A 13489-nucleotide genomic window follows, 5' to 3' on the forward strand; every position below is an offset into this window, starting at 1 on the left:
AATTAAAATACTTTTGAAACCTTAGTAAACATTAATCATTTAATGAAAATAAAAAATTATTGGCCTTTTCCGTCCGAATTATCCAGAAAGTTCGAAGTCATAATTACCAGATTGAGAATCAGCCACACAAAATTAACATACAACTATTTAATGATTAAAGAAGATACACTAATGTGCATTGAATGTGGGGTATCTATCAATATAAGACACATATTTACCGATTACCATGTATAAAATAGGGACAAAAATAATTCTTAGCTTTCAGAGAACGACTTACTGCAGATTTTAACTAGGATTCCAATTTATTTTCCAGCACAATCAAATTCATCGTGACGATGGATCTATCATCTGTCAGACATAACAAACAAAATATAAGCATCAACTTCATACGTTTAATTTTTTATTTTATACCACATACCGTAATTTATTTATATTAATTATATTAATAGCACCCAATGGCCACTGTTGCTGAGGGTTATTTTGTGAATAATAAAAAAAAAAAAAAAATTAAAAGTATAAGGAGAGGTGTAACATACCTCTAATACTTCAATAGAGACTAAGAAACTGTTGTAGTTTGTAAAAAAAATATTATACAGGTAATAAAATATTCAGCACACAGTTAAGGATTGGTCGTAAAAATGCATTTTGATAGACCGAAAACGATTTTATAATCAAAGGAAATAGATGTATTATCCATTATTTCATAGCAGTGAAGTTTGTGATTGATCAACAGCTATATCATCTTGGTTAAGATTATAAGTATATTATTATTGGATCAAATATTTAGATTGTATTTGAAATAATATGAGAATAAATTCCTGAAAAATCTATAAGGTGAAAATTAACGTGTGAAAATTATTTTTTTTGAATTTATTGAAAGTAAACGCCCATGAGGGTTCAGTACAGAAACAGTAACAATACTTTATACCTAGGGATGACATCAAACGTATAAACAAATAATAATAAGTAATAACATTATAAAACATGATAATAAGTATACGATCAACTATTAATAAGAAATAACGAGATAAACAATTTTTACAAGACTAATTACAAGTTAGATTACAAATTGAGATTTAAATTATTAACCATAGACTTTAACCTGGTCGATGAATCATGAAAGAAGTCGAATTGTTTTAATCTGTTAACTGAGGTAAGTATTCTGTTTAAAGGAGCAAAGTGATAGTAGTTTTGTCGGAAAATGTCCATGTAGAAAGTATGTGATAAACAAGTATTAATACTAGGGACCTTTAGAGGTATTTGACATAGTAACTCTGGACAATCAATTTGGGAATAAAGGAGTTTGTATAGCCAAAGTAGATCAAAATATTTTCTCCTCATTTCAAGTGATTAAATATTAAAATCGGTTGCTAACTGTTCAAGAGAAGTACCTATTTTGTTGGTTTTATATACTAAAACTTATAAAAGCAGATTTTGAATACGTTCTATTTTGACTATAAAGGTAGATTGATTCGGGTTTCATATTATAGAACCATATTCTAATATTGAACGAACTAAAGAGAAATAAAATGTTTTTAAACAATTGTGATTATTAAACTTTGAAAAGTTTCGACGTATAAAACCGAAGATGCGAAGAGCTTTATTACACATTGCATTTATATAATAATGAAATGATAAGTTACTTGATAAAATAATACCTAAATCTTAATTTGTGTTACTACATGCAAATCAGATCCATTTATACTATATTGATATTTTATAGTTGATTTCCGATGAGAAAAAGTGATTTGTGCACATTTGTTAACATTCATACTTAGGCCATTAATTGAACACCATACGTGAAATTTATTTAAATAGGATTGTAGATTATTACTATCATTAGTTGATAAAATCTGCATATATAGTTTTAGATCATCGGCGAACATTTAGAATTTACAGTATTTAAAGATATAATTAACATCATTCATAAATAGTAAGAAAAGGAAAGGGGATAAATGCCCTCCTAGAGAGACCCCAGAGGTAACATTGATGATCGATGAACTAAAACTCCCTAACTTAACCTGTTGCGTTCTGTCAATCAAATAAGATTTAAACCACTTTAATATAGGGTCAGAAATACTATTATATTCTAGTTCATTTAATAAAATTGGTATATCTATACTGTCAAAAGCTTTTCTAATATCGGTATATATAGCATTAACCTGGATGCCTTTTCCGACTAACGATACAATGTCTGTATAATAAACTAATAAATTCGTTAGTGTCGATTTAGAATGACGTAAACCATGTTGTTTATCAGAAATTGTATTAAAAAATATTGCTGTCAATTTAGGTGTCATAATTTTTTCTAATATTTTAGGTAGCGTACTCAGGCGTGATATAGGACCATAATTTTCAATCAAAGTTTTGTTTTTCGACTTGAATACTGGATAAATAAAAAAAAAATTCCATTTGGCTGAATAACAACCGTTTGATAAAGATAGATTAAATAAATAATGAATCGGGCGAGATAACGTATAATACTATAAACTATAAATTATGCTTTTATTTGCAGGAGAATAGACTGATTTAAAATAAGATTTAAACATATTTACGGTTTCGTCAATGTTATTTGCAATAGAGGTACCGTTAGTAATATTATTAGGAATAATGTTAGTTTTCTGTCTATTTTGAACAAATTTCCAGAAAGATTTAAAATTATTGGATAACAAAATTTGTAATTTATCAAGGTAATTAGCATAATACAATTTAGAAAAAAATTTACACTTCTTTCTTAGAATACTAAACTCAGTATAATATGAATTTAGACCAGTAGATTTAAATGATTTATGTACCTTCTTTCTTTCACGAATTAGCATACGTTATTCGAAAGATAACCAAGAAGAAAATTAACAAAATATGATAAAATGTTAATAACATGTGAAAATTATGATATATTAATAATTAATACGATAAGGAATTATGGTCAATTTCACTTCGGCACAATAATTTAATTAAGTATCAAAAATGTATGTAATTTATCAATCATTATTAAATTAACTTTGGGCTTTTAAATTTTAAACCTATCGACTTATACTATACGTTTGCTACTATACTTATCGTTTTAAATCACTATAACGTAGTGTATATGCGTAAGAATTAATAAGTATTGTTATTGATTGTTTATGCATATAACTAGATTTATGGTATTTGTCATCAAAGTTGAAAAAGCTTTTTTATCTCATTAAGTTATGTTTAAAGTTGCCTACAATTTAATTTTAAATTCGTTAAGTTAAAAGTATTAATACACACAAAAGTTAACTTAATTTAATTAAAAAATGAAGTTTGCCATGTTCTTTTATCAGCAATAATTTAGACATGTCTTGTAGTGCACGCGTATTGTGACATAAGTAATATAATAAAGGGTCTCGTACGAGGATTTATGGTAATTGGCAGACATACAATATTCTCCAAGTTAATAAAGATGTAATGAACTGAACACGTTGAGTTTTATCATTACAAAATAAGTTTATTCATAAGCATAATTGTTTTACAAAATGCATAAGGATATATGTATAAATACATAACATAATATAACATAACATTTAACATAATATAACAGGGGTGGCCAAACCGCAGCTCACGTCATAGACTTTCGCGGCTCGCATCTTATCGTAGCATTTAAAAAAAAATTTTTTTAATATGAATTTATGTATTTGAAAAAGTATAATATTTTATTAAATTAAATTAAATTATTAAATTACAGTGTATAGAAAAAAATTTATAAAAATAAAGTATTCTTGATATCATGTTTCTTAATTGACTATTTTCTTATTTGTTGCGTGTTTATTTTGCTTGTAAGCTTTTTAAAATCAGGACTATATGTTATTAATGCAGTCCTTAACAATTCAGTTAAATGATCATCCGTTAATGTTGATCGATGTTTAGATTTAATCATTTTCATGGTTGAGTATAAAGACTCGCAAGAATATGTTGTTCCAAAAATCGATATTAACTTTTGAGCGCAAAGAGTAATTTTTGGATATTTAATAACAGGCTCATGTTTCCAAAATTCCAACAAAGAATGACAACTGTATTTGAACTGCTTCAGTTCTTCATCTTCCAATAATTCCTAGAGTTCAATTTCTAAAGCTGCCGTATCCATTGAAATTGATTTTAATATTGGACATTCATTTTCAATAACGTTAATTACAAAGAGATTTTCTAGAAATGCAATCGAAGGTTTAAGTAATTTCAAGTCTTTCAATCGATCTTCAAAGTGAGTTGATAAACACTCTAATTTTTGTACATAATCTTCACAATTCAATTTTGTTGCTATTCCAACCAAATAATCCTCAATTTTTTTTAAATACGGAAAATGGTTTAAATTATTTGTTCTTAAGTCTCTTTGAAAAAGTTTAAGCTTATTTTGGAAACTAAAAATGTCTTGTACTAGGTTATTTATAAATTTATTTTTACCTTGAAGAGACATATTTAATGTGGCTAAGTGATGCACAACGTCAGTACAAAATGACATATCTCTTAACCATTGTGGGTCTGAAAGTCGTGGACAATTTTTATCTTTTTCTTTTAAAAATGTTTTAATGGGTTCTAATAAATCGAAAAATTTTATTAAAACGTTATTTACCGATAACCATCGAACTAAACAATACCACGGAACATCATTTGGAATATCATCCTCTAAACTTTCAACAAAGTTTTTAAATTGGCGATGTATTTTTGAACCTGAACGTATGGAATTCACAATTTTAAGAACAATTTTTTTTTAGTTAGTTAAATTAGTTAGTTTTAATTAGTTTCGTTCTATGAAAAAGAACTCTTCTTCCCATTGTAATTTGAATTCTCTGTGTTCTTCTTCATACTTGCGTTTCTTAGACATAATTATTTTATTAATGTTGTGTTGTTACACGCATGACGTCAAAAAACACTATGAAGACATAATATCCATTATCCATGTGTGTCTATGTCTGTATGCTATTTTGATATTTATGGTATTATGAAGATAAAATTTAATTTGAGATTATTGTACAATTATTGTTATCTTATTCTTCACATTTTATTAAATACCATACCTTAACTTATCTTATTTACAATAATACAATATCATATATATATAAATTATATAATAATATGACCTTTTTTTTTTTTACATTTTGGCTCTTCCATATTTATTAATATATTTGGTGGCTCGCAAGTCTTTTCTCGCTAGCCACCCCTGTAATATAACATTTAACATAACAAGTAATATTTAATATGTTTATAACTTACAGCTCTGTAAGTACTCTGTAGCACTTTGAAGTCAAACGATAATTTATATTATTAAATGTTGCGGCGTAAAAAGGGGACACGAGTATAGCACGGAGCCCTATAATTATGATAAGTAAAATAGTCAAAGGTGTGGGGTATTACGGTCACACCGGCCTATTTACTTACTCACGCAGTTTTTATTTTAAAAGAAAATGAATTGCGCATCGTAAGTGTCGATTAAAGCTATGAATAATTAGGTGAGGAACGCTGACATCGGTGGTGAAAAATTTGTAGGCCAGGCAGTTCGACAGACGGATATTTTAAGGCTGTACCATGGACTCAGGAACCAATAGATATCTCACAACCGATACTTGGTCAAAAAGTAGTGAAGAGTCTGTCGATCTCATATATATGTGTATTTGGTGGTTATTGATTTAATTTCCCGGGTGAGTAAAAGGTACATGTTTCATTTAATAAGCTTTTTATAGATTAATGTATATTGCTTTTGGAGATATTAATTTATTGTGCATTGGAGGCGTTTCCGAATTCTACTATTTATTTACTGTTAAAGAAAGTTGAAAGTTTATTAATTGTATTATGAATTTTATGTTTTTAATATTATATCGCGCCAGCGCTATCTACCGCCGTCGCAGTGCGTGACCGACGGGTCGATGCGTGACGTCATGAGATACCGGTGACGTGGCATAGCGAATGGTAGTAGGTGTGTATGTGATCGTTACAAAGATAAATAAATTTTTTTTTTTCAGATAACTGGCATGACTAAAAATTAAATTCATTAATTTTTTAAAATATATTTTAATGTTTCATACAACTATTATAAATTAACCTTTTATTGTAATGCTTTTGTGAGATTTGAATAGTGTTGTGTAGCGTTTATTCATTCTGAAAATTTTGATATTTCTACTTTTATTTCATAAACTTCACAGTTTGTAATGTTTTTATTATATTATTTTATTGATAGAAAAATAATATAATTTAATTAATACCAACTATTCTTGTATTGTTATGGTTTTATATAGTTATCTTGTAAGTTAATTATAACTTTATTCAGGCGAGAGTTTTATGGAGTTAATCAACCAAACTATTATTCCAATTTTACAAAAATAACAAAATATAACTTATAAATATTATTTTTCCCTGATATATTTATAATTACTTTCAAAAATGTTAATTTCATCAAGGATCTAGATAGATGACCGCATAGAACCACGAAAAAGTGTAATTATAATTATATTTGATTTGTTTTAAACTGCAGAACACATTATTTTTATTTTTAAACATTACTTTTATATTAATAGAATAGTGTAATATGGTATTCATTTCTGATTGAATTATTTTAAAACTATATCATCAATTTATGATAATAAATGCCTAATAAAGTTTTAATACATAATAATTAATGAATAATTAACTACTATACTATTGGTTATGTAAAGAATATTTTTATTCTGTATTTTATGTTAGAATTTGAATAAATATTTGAAACGATGAAATGTTTTTCTAAATAGATATTTGAATATACTCTTCAAAATATATATTCAAAATATTTATTCAAATAATCTTTTTTTTATTTTGTGTAAATTTTGTCTTTTTGCCTTTTTTTATTTCTTTTAATATTTTAAGTACACAAATAATATTATGTTAAAAAAAGAAAAAATATTAGTACATTATCGTATTTTTTAGATAACACTTAATATTTTCACATAATATTATTATTATTATTTTTTTTAAATACCTTATTATGGATGCAAACTAAATTTACTTTTTATAAACTTTTCAAGTTTCCGAGTAAAAATGATCAGATTTTTAAGGTAAATCTTTACATTCGTTATTATTTCACTTAAACTTAGATCAAATTGTCTTTAGGTATTATTCAAATCTTTCCGCATATAAAATTACAACAAGATGAAATAAATAAAATAAAATACACAATTTTTTTTTTGGTTGTAAATAAAATGTATAATACGTATGTTGACGATTAATTTTTTCCAAGGCTGGGCACTAACGAGTTAAAAGTTAAAATTAAGTTGAAACGTTAAGTTAATTTTAATTAAGTTAGTTAACTCGTTACTTTTTTTACAAATTAACTTTTAACTTAATAAGTTACTTTTTTTTTAAGATTAACATATTAATTTTAAGTTAATTTTATTTAAAAGTAGCTAAATTAAGTTAATTTTAGTGAAAAAGAATAATGCAAATTATTAAATGAGGTTTTTAGTATATTCATAATTTCCTGTAGATGAAAATAATATGAAAAAATTACTTTAATAGTCATTATATGGGTTATATTTTATCATTATATTTTTATAATATTGTTATTGTACAAACACTATAAACCCATGGAAATCCTAAGAATATTCTGTGAAAATAGTAAATACCATGAGAGCAAGTGTCGATGGGAGATTAATCATAAAACAACTGTGGTATAATTTCCAATTTAATTTCATTATTCAATTAGCATGTGTTTTGTTCACATCTCGTTAGAATTTATAATACATCGTTATTAGTTTATTACTTTATTAGCTTATTATATTTCTGTGACAGTTTATTATTTTTGATTTTTGGTTTTTTGATAGCTACTTAATACTTTTATGTATCTTTTTAAATTTCCTCAGTAATTTTCTGGAGCGTAAAAAAAACTAATATGTGTGCAATTTTTTATTTTTACAAATTAAAAAATTTTAACTTTAAACTAAGTTAAGTTACTTTCTTTCAACGTTAACTTTTAACTTAACGAGTTAACGAAAATAATATAAGTAACTTTTAATTTTACTTAACTTTATTATTTTAAAATAAATTAATGAGTTAAAAAAACCTAAAAACCTAACCTACCCAGTCCTGATTTTTTCAAAGCTTATTTAAAAAATCAAATGCCCCTTGTTTTTGTGAGCATTTAACCGCAAAGCGATAAATTAACACGTGGGCGTAGTAAACACTAGAGCAGATATTGCTCGCATCAGAAAGCGACTTTAGTTTTATGTTAATCGGTTTTGGGATTTCGACAAGATTTTTTAGGATGTTAATGTATTAAATACGAAAACGACGAGACGATATATTGTAATAATAGCATGACTCTCCGATCTTTCGAAATACCATTAATGTATCAAGGATCAGCGGTAAAGGACGGGACAGTGTCTGGCTGGACCTCAAGGCGGTGGCACTATACACAATCTAGTTCTTCATCCAAAGTTTGTTGTTTTCTTCTTCAACAGGTGCATTGAGTTCGATATACTTGGATGCTTTTCGTTATAAATATGGTTCTCCAATCCATATAAAAAACGACAAATGAGTTTTGTGTCAGGCAGGTTGAAACAGGATGATTTATTTAGCATGCTCACTTTGTTTTAGGGATAATTCTCGTTTATTGGCTTCACTTGGATCTCTTAGCATTATTGTCCTTGCATTGTCTCTTTTTATCATGCATTCTTCATTAAACCATTTATTACTAGATCATTTTGCTTGAAATCCCAGAACTTCTTCTGCCATTTTCTTGACTGTTTTCTCAGTTTTTTCCCATCTATACTATTTATCTCATCTATACTGCTATCCTCTTCTGCTGATCGCAATATATAATTTAATCAATGTTTGTATTGTTCTGCTGTCTGTGAGTTTCTTAATGCTTCTATGTCTATCTTTTTGGCAGGTGATTTTCACTTTTTCCATTTTATTGATAGTCTAAATCTGATTTTGATTTTCACAATGAAATGATCTGATATTCCGCTACTCTCTCTCGTGCTATGTACATCCATTATACATTTTTTAATTCTACCATTTACTACTACATGATCTATCTGGTTTTTCGTTGGTCCATCTGGTGATACCCATGTTTGTTTGTGAATGTTTTTATGAGGAAAGGTATTGCTACTTATTATCATGTTTCGTGTCATATCAAAATTTATCAGTCTTGTACCATTGTCATTTGAATTCGCGTGTAAACTATTTTTTCCTATTGTTGGACAAAGAGAGGTCTTGACCTATTTTAGCGTTAAAATCTCCAAGTAGTATTTTTCCATTGCTGTTTGGTAATAGGTTACATACTGTTTCCAGTCTTTCATAGAATTCAGTCTTAATGGCCTCATTCTTATCCTCAGTAGGAGCATAGCCGTTGATTATAACTAAGTTGTGCCATTTACACTTTAATTCTAGATAGCATATTCTATCATTGATTGCTTCGTAGCGTTTTACGTTAGGTAGCAGTTTGTCGCTTACGACAAATCCAACCCCTGCTCAATGATCCAATCCTCCACTGTAAAAGTAGGTCCAATTATTTGTTTTTAGGTTTCCTTGTCCTGACCATCTAGTTTCTTGAATCGCAGCTATATTTAATTGATCAGTTCATTCAGTTGAGCTATATTCATTTTGCAAATATTAGTTGATATTAGTACAGGATAGTTCTTCTAAAAGGTACAAAAAAATCCCTGTATATGAAAATAAATCTTATGAGTATACGACACATACGTTTTTCATGGATCGACTTTTTAAAACAAATCATAGTTTAAGCATAAAAATTATATGAGTATGTTTAAATATAATCAACCTGTGTTATTAACTTCTCTCCGTCAAAAATCACTGTTACGTGTACTATTATTTATACACCGATAATGATGTGATTATAACAAGAAAACGAACCCGGTCGGACATACGAGTATCTTCAAAATAGTTTTGTGCCAACGAACCGTACAAATTAATGACGTATGCAAACGGTAAAGCTTTTCTGGGGCAAGAGGTGATTGGGAAGAGAAAAAATCAATTTTAAAAATAACATCATGCGATAAATCACGTGAAAATTGCTGTGAGGGATGGTCATAGTAGAACGTATGTAATTCTGCTCGACAATGCGTTATTGCATACGCTTAAGTGAATGCGACAATCATTATTTTATTTTTTCGGTTTTTCTAAAAATATGGAAATACGATTTGTTAAAAAGCGATTTTCAGATGTTAAAAATCGTCTCTCGTTAGTTGAAAGGATTGCATCCTCTGGAAGAAAAAAAAAAAAATAAAAACCGCAATTTTCTCAAAACACGTCTGATTTGCATCCGCGGTTTGTCGGTAATGGTTCTGAGTTTCGTTCATAATATTAATTTCTATTTTATTTCAATATTTTTGGCGATATATTAAGCGATATACATGTAAAAATAAATATTGATAGGCTTTGTTTATCGAAATATTAATTGTAGGTATAGCACGTCATATCATAAACATGAGTTGTATCGATGGGTGATAGTAATCGTTTAATTATGAAAGATCATGAAAATATTTATTTAAATGTTCAATGAAATAAATAATAAGTTTAACATTATAAATATGTACGAATTTTCTTTCCAAAAATATATTGACATTTTAATATTTGTACATAGTATTATCGTATAATATCCTACATATTATTGTACAATACATCCTCCATATAGTACCAAAATTATGTTAATTATTAGTCTAAAAATAATTTTATATTATATACTCATATTTAATTACACAATACCATTTTTTAAAAACGATATTCCTCAGTCTTTAAAGTATTGAATCTGTTTTCAAAAACTGTGGACCAGACTCCAACAATATAATGTAATTTTTGGACACGATTTGAATGCAATGTGAGAATCGGATACAGTTTATTTTTGCAACGCTTTGACTCGCCGGTGGAAGTATTTTCGAAAAACTTCGCGACGTTAAGTAAAAGTAATGATGATAATAATAATAATAATAATAAAAGTACACACAATAATATTTGCATTTCTGTGACAACATTACTGCTCCGAGAGGGAATAATGAATTTCTAATTGGGATGAAAAGTTGAGTGAATTCGAATCGGTAGTTCGATGATATATGATTTCGTGATAAATTTAGGGCGTTCCAGCACTGGAAGTGCATGTAGAATTGATATTGTATTATATAAAATGTCCTATAATTATAATAATAATAGTAATTATTATTACTAATGCTGTTATTATAATATTCCTATTATTCTATATGTTACATTATAAATTCATATCTATTTTTTTATTATTGTAGTTTTTCAACTTTGATTTATTATTACTATTATTTATTTTTATTATTTTTAATCACTATTTCTTGTGTAGTTACTGTTATACTGTACAATGGTTCTATTGGAAATTATGCTCGTTTTATAATTAATTAAATTAATAAATAAATGGTGTATATATTTATTAGTACGCTCTCTGGCTGTGTTATAAAAACAGAAGAAAAAATATAGAATTATAAATGAATGCAGTACAGTATAACCGACTTATTGAATATTGGTAAATAATATAGTGATTATCTAGTAATATTTCACTTCGTTCGTGTTATTATCCTATCATGCATTTTTATTTTTCAAATATTGGAATAACATTTATCTACTAAAATATGTCATATGTGCTTATTTTTTGCCACTAATTTAAATTCATCAATGACAAAACACAAAATATATATTTTGAATAACATTATGAAATGATGTAGGTGATGATATTTCTTAAATAGTTGAAAAATATTTTATGTTAAAGGGCCATAGTTAAATATAAATTTATATATATATATATATATATATATAATGTATTTCAAATACACGAAATAAAACCGATATGGAATTTTTTAGAACAATTAATATAAAAGCATAGTATTATATCTGTTTTATAAATTCAATTATTATTAAATTCCTCTCATAATGAATGTCAGCTTTTATTTTTAATACTATAGCTTCAATTTTAAACGCAACATTGATCAAACTCAAATATTTTAACGTAAAAGTATACATGGCTGAAAAAAAAAATTATATTAACATAATAATATGGGTTATAATTTAATTTTTAAACAGTCCTTTGCACGGTTGTAATTCAATTTTTAATTATACATTGTATATAAAACATACATATTGATTTTTTTTAAGGAAAAAGTAAAATCAGGTTTAAAAATACAAAGATTTATAAGCTAAAAAATATGGTCCATTTGAATTGCTTTTGATTTCCTATAGAATAGACCATCGGACTCGTATTATAAGTTTAAAGCACATATTTGTACTAGGTTTTCAAAATAAGATGATAAGGGTAAAAAATCACTTTCGTAGTTTTAAAGTTTCAGCTATGGTATTCTATATTTTTATACTATAAAAGAATTGTTATGACCCTAGATTGCTTCCGAATTCAATTGTATATGTGGATAATTCAATTTTGAAGCTTCAAATAAAATTTATTTGCCAAATATAAATTATAAATAAAAAACTTCTTATTTTGATTTTGAATATTATTATAGTTATCTAATTTAATGAACGTCAAAAATAAAAAGCGTGATGGACATAATAAATAGTACAATAATTGGTGAAGTTTTCGGATGTAATAGTATTAGACACACATTTTAATAATTCTACTATTACTTTTTTTATTTGTTTACATTTTTCTCTCTTATAAGTAGTGTTTGAAGTATGAAATATTTCATGTGAAATATTTCATTTTGAAATATTTCACTACATGGTGAAATATTTCACAAAAACGTGAAACATTGTATTTTTTTTTGAAAACAAATTATAATGATTGTTTTTTATCAATTATTAATAGTACAAACCATGAGTTCTTGGTATAATCATTGATATTAACAATATTAATGCAATGAGTGCCGTGGCTGACATATTATACTATTTATACTATATCATGGTCTTGTTTTCGGCTGTTTATAGCAAAAATTGGTTTTTTCCCCAGGAATGGCTTATCGTCGACGACGATGCAAGGATGGTTCTATTATTGTGAATTGTGACTAAATATATTATATAAGTATAATATTTATTACACAGTTGACAGTCAATAATTTATTATCGCAATCATAATCTTAACGTTATAAACTTATAACTTATATATAGTTTCTAACTAGAAAATACGCATGGTTTATTATCATAAAATTATTATTATTATGGTGAATAGACGTCTGACGACAATAGTGTACCTATAGACATTTAATATTTATCATATAATCTTTTAATTTTTATAATAATTATTAGTGTACGAACATTTATCGACATAGTACGTTTTTTTATCAATTTAAAAATGTTGAATACTATTTTGAATGTATAATACCAAAAAAAACCATCACTAATGAGTAGGTAATGGGTAATTAGTGATTGGTTTCAGTAGTATTAAATTATAAAAGTAAATTATGACAATTACATACATAAAAATAAAACTTATTTAAAAAAAAAACAAAATTTATTAAAATACTGAAATATATCAGACATTTGAAATATTTCATAAAATATTTCATTTTTTTAAATTTCA

The 13489-nt window shown here is 26.5% G+C and overlaps 1 pseudogene; it reads right to left on the bottom strand.

Moving 5' to 3' along the window:
• Positions 1 to 3763: 3763 nt before the first annotated feature.
• LOC112694243 lies at positions 3764 to 4105 on the bottom strand (annotated as a pseudogene).
• Between the last annotated feature and the right edge of the window lie 9384 nt (positions 4106 to 13489).

Source organism: Sipha flava, unplaced genomic scaffold, assembly GCF_003268045.1.
Source record: "Sipha flava isolate LNK unplaced genomic scaffold, YSA_version1 126_pilon_pilon, whole genome shotgun sequence".
Taxonomy (NCBI): Eukaryota; Metazoa; Arthropoda; class Insecta; order Hemiptera; family Aphididae; genus Sipha; species Sipha flava.